Raw genomic sequence first — 5,000 nt, forward strand, 5'->3', positions numbered from 1 at the left:
CACACACACACACACACACATACATACATATATATATATATATATATATATATATATATATATATATATATATATATATATATATATATATATATATATATATATATATATATATATATATATATATATATATATATATATATATATATATATATATATATATATATATATTATGGAGCATGGGAGAAATGAAAGTGAGAGAAGTGTCAGGTGACGGTATATGAGACGAAGGATATTGAGGAAAGATCAAGCACATGTAAAGGAAGAAGACCCGAGGGGGCGCGAGAACAAAACAAATTAAGTGAAAGTGTAAAGATGATAAGCATGAATGTACTAGGAAAAAAAAAAAATTTAAAAAAGAGAGAATTTTGAACAAAAATAAGTTGTAGCAAATAAAGATTACGATCAAAGTATGGAAAAAAAAAATGAGACGCTGGAAATGAAAATAGAGAAACAAGGGAAGTGAAAGTCAAAAACTGTATAGAGAAAAGAAAGTGGTCACTAAAAAGAAAAACTCTCCTCTCTCTCTCTCTCTCTCTCTCTCTCTCTCTCTCTCTCTCTCTCTCTCTCTCTCTCTCTCTCTCTCTCTCTCTCTCTTCCGTGCATAATTACTTTCTCCCTTGTCTTTCCCTTAATTCTGTTACTTTGTGCCATCCTTAGCAGAGCCTCATCCCATCTTAACAAAATCATCGGGGCTGCTCGCTCTTATCTTGTACGTTGTCATAATGGAAGGAAAGTACTCGTGCGTTGAGGGTGGAAAATGTGATACAGTGACGCAATCTCATTCCTGAAATAGGACTTCCTGCAACACACACACACACACACACACACACACACACACACACACACCATCGAAACGTACACCACCAACCACGCCAATCTCAGCGCACCCTAACCACTACAATGTGCAGGAGAGCGTCGCTTCCTTTAAGTGGACGCGCCTCATCTCAGAACGTAGCGTTGAAACTTCAGTTTAGGTACATTTGTGAAACTTTTCTTTGTATGATTCTTCTCTAGAGAGTGAAGAGAGTGATTAATGGCGGTTCTTTGGTCTTGTTCATCTAGATGTCAGCTGCGTGATGAGCTATACGTTTTCATCTATCTGTTTTATAATGGTAATGTTCGATTTTAAGGCACACACTGGTAAGGATATTAATTAAGGAATCCAAATATTGGTGTTATTTTTCCAGGTGTGTGGTGTATGAAACTGTATATTGCCAACCATATATTGTTCATTAGCGTTTAAACGAAACACACACGGCTTTGCACAAATCTAAAAGGGGTCATGGAACTTGTATTAACGTCTCAGAGTCACCTGAGCATGGGTTTTGCGCTTGAATTATGGATTTACGATCTTTGTTTTCCTTTTCTGTGTAGTGTTATGTACTGTGATTGTTGTCCTTCACAGCCTCTGTCTATCACTAGAGACATGCTACAATTAATCATAGAGACGCGTTTATGATTGAGTACCTGTTTATAAGTATTACTGAATTTCACTTTTTTTATGATACAACTCAAATCATTTGCCTCAACGAGACACTCGTAATATGATAAATGCCAAGTTATCTGCGAGACTTCTGTTTTTTTTTTTTTTTTCACTTATAATTGTCACTTATCCGATCAGAACAGTTTACAATTTTTTTCTTTTTTTTCGTAGATGAGATTTTTATCTTTATATTTTAGACTGTAAGTATTTAACAAGTAAATTAACTAAATCATAATATTTATCAACATAGCTGACTAACACGTCCTTTTTTCTCTCCACAGACACTTTCATGAGCCTAATCGGTGCTTGAGCGGGAGTTAAGAAAGACGGAAGTGGTAATAGTGACAAAAGACGACGTCGAGGAAGCTGTGAGGTCTGAAGGTGGTGTGTCTTTGGGGTCTTCACTGTCATCTGAGAGGGGATGCGAACCGGTACGAGTGAATATGTAGTGGTGGGGGATCTCAACGTTCTCCCTGCCGCGCTGGAAGTTCCTATTGTGGCTTGTGTTGACATGATGGGCACATTGATTCAATTGTAGTGCTAACGTGTAATGCTTTCGTACTTGGCAAGAAGCACGTTATTGATGATTAAATAGATTATCTTATGTTTTTTAGGTGCGTTTGATAATCCATGACATTCATCCTTAAACTTGAATTGGGCTAATGTTGATGAAATTGACCATACATTTGATAAAAGAAAAAAAAATTGTGTTATTCTGACATTAAACTGTGAGATACACTGACTTACAGAAAAAGGTTGCGAATGTAAACTATAGAAAAGCTAAATGCCAACGAAACTAAAATAATGATGAAGAAAGCCTCAAATTTATAATGAGCAATTTAATTAAGTTTGATTTATTTAAGAACCGTGGTATTCAACAATACATAGTGAAGTAAACAGAAAAGACTGCAGTGATTAACAATGTCATACTAACTTACAAACTGAACTTGTACTTCAGCCAACAAGAGACCAATATGATACAGTTGTGCTGGTAGTTAAAGCTCAACCACAGTCACCACCATCACAACTACTACTGCTGTCACTAAGACTACCACCACCACTACCACCACCACCACCACTACTACTACTACTACTACTACTACTACTATTACTACTACTACTACTACTACTACCACTGCTGCTACTACTACTATTACTGCTACTACGAGCCCCACCACCACCAACATGAGGTTGCTCTGCGGTCTGAGTTCTCCGGAAGGAAGGCCACTGGTCTTCGTGCTTCTCTCAGCTCTCTTAGGTGAGTAAACACTCTTCAGTCTTTATTCATTTAAGTATACAGTCTTATTCTGCTGTGTTTTGTCTCATTATGTATGCATAAGTATACATTGCAGTCTTGTTCCCTTACACCTGCTTAATGACGCTAATTACCGGACAGGTAAGCTATGTAGGCAAGCTGTGTACCAGACTTACCACATTTTTTTTTTTTTTTTAACTTTTGAACGAACGATCAGCTAACACAAACATCTCGAAATCGCGGACATCCCGTCTGACCTCGATATTATGCCTCTCTTTTTTTTTTTCTTTTTTTTTCTTTTTTTTTTAATAATTCCTGATCTAATACAAGATGGTTCTCATTCTGTTATGAAAAAAAAAAAAAATGCAGCAGTTGAGGGAGATTTTTGAAGTGAATAAACATTTGCTTAACTTGAATACAGAATGTCTTGTGATTAAAGCTGCCCTAAGATTAAATTCTTTATCTGTGAATAGAACAGCAAATGTAAAGTTTCCCGAAGCACTGATGCCATACTGTAGGAAAAGTTTTAGACTAATATGCAGTATCTTCTTTCATCTTCTTTCATGTATAACATTTCCATTTCTTCTCGATCTTTTCAGAGTTTTAACACAGAACAGCTCTTTTCTTATGAATATATTAATTTTCCATCTATAGATATGAGATTCGCTGCATATTGTGATATAAGCATTATAACGGTAACATTCAACATCCTTTTCCTTTTTAAATATTTTATTTTATCTGTTTTTTTTTTTTATTATTTAATTGAAATTTCTACTGAATTTTTTTTTTTTTTTTTTTTGCTAACATCAAATACCTTATCTTACTTTTTGTGTCTCACCTGTTCTATTATATCCCAGCAGAAATTTAGAAACGGCTTTTTCTAGAGGCCTCGCTTTTTAAATGTATGTTTGTGTGTGTGTGTGTGTGTGTGTGTGTGTGTGTGTGTGTGTGTGTGTGTGTGTGTGTGTGTGTGTGTGTGTGTGTGTGTGTGTGTGTGTGTGTGTGTTTAATTCTCCTTGATCACATGCAGGATTCATGATTGTCAGCTTTATCCTGCAGCTTTGAGTTTATAGTCCGTGCAGTCCGATCTACGGATAAGCCTGACACGTTTCGCACAACACATTCTCCATTTTCTTGCTGAAGGAGGGAAGTAACTGCTCGCCCCATCACTGAAACCTTCCGAGTGTCGTGAGCGCAGCGTGGAACTTCTGCCAGATAACAATCGAGAATGATGGCCACTTAGCAAAGCAACTTTGTGTGTGTGTGTGTGTGTGTGTGTGTGTGTGTTTAGACACTGGTGTCCTACCTTAGAAACTAATAAATAATTGTAGATAAGTGTCTCATTTGAAATTTTATTATCATGCTGTTCCTTTTACACACACACACACACACACACACACACACACACACACACACACACACACACACACACACACACACACACACACACTCACATCTTTGAAGTTACAGATACCATCTTCGTTCAGAGACACCGGTGTTGCTCACTTTGTAAAGTCATTCACCCTCCTGCTTTCACATTCGCATTATATCTGAGTGCTGCTCTGTTATACAATTTAAATATTAGGAAAATTATGTGTTGGTGAGCTTAGAGAAGAGTTTGTGTTACGTAACATGTAGTGTGTAGGTGGCAGGTAGTGCGTTCAAGGAAGGAGGAGGCGGACCGTGTAGTAATGTGTGTAGAGAGAGAGAGAGAGAGAGAGAGAGAGAGAGAGAGAGAGAGAGAGAGAGAGAGAGAGAGAGAGAGAGAGAGAGAGAAACAGACGTACAAACTGACGAGACAGGAAAAGAGAAGGGAAGATAAAAACATCACTGATATTCTCATAAAATAGATCCTTGTGAAAATATGATAAGAAATGCAATAGAAAGAAAACACAGGGAAAGGTAAACACCTGGCGCTGCCGCTGTCACTCCCAGGGAAGTGTTACATGTGTGAGGTGAGGGACTGCTGTAAACCTGCCGCTCATTCCTGCCCGTGTGCTCTTTTCCGGTTTCTTTTCGTGTCTCAGGAACGCAGAATACAGTTGCAGCCTGCACTCTGAAGGCAGTCTCTCTTACCAGTAACACTACACACACGCTACAAACATCTACACACTCTTACTGCTAAATTATAACCAGTAAAACGCCTCGGAAGGCGATTGACGACCGAAGCTGTAAGTAATGAACAAGTGGAAGGAATATTTCAATAAATGAGAGAGAGAGAGAGAGAGAGAGAGAGAGAGAGAGAGAGAGAGAGAGAGA

General features: G+C 37.7%; 1 long non-coding RNA gene across 4 annotated transcripts in view; it reads left to right on the top strand.

Moving 5' to 3' along the window:
* Window positions 1-5,000, top strand: part of LOC135116441 (uncharacterized) — a 46,907-nt gene that overhangs the window by 7,129 nt on the left and 34,778 nt on the right. For all 4 annotated transcript variants that reach the window (XR_010276336.1, XR_010276337.1, XR_010276335.1 and 1 more), the window contains exon 3: window positions 1,768-2,744. This is a non-coding gene — a long non-coding RNA (uncharacterized LOC135116441). The remainder of the gene's footprint in view (window positions 1-1,767; window positions 2,745-5,000) is intronic.

The sequence above is a fragment of the Scylla paramamosain genome, chromosome 31 (genome assembly GCF_035594125.1).
Source record: "Scylla paramamosain isolate STU-SP2022 chromosome 31, ASM3559412v1, whole genome shotgun sequence".
NCBI classification, from domain to species: domain Eukaryota; kingdom Metazoa; phylum Arthropoda; class Malacostraca; order Decapoda; family Portunidae; genus Scylla; species Scylla paramamosain.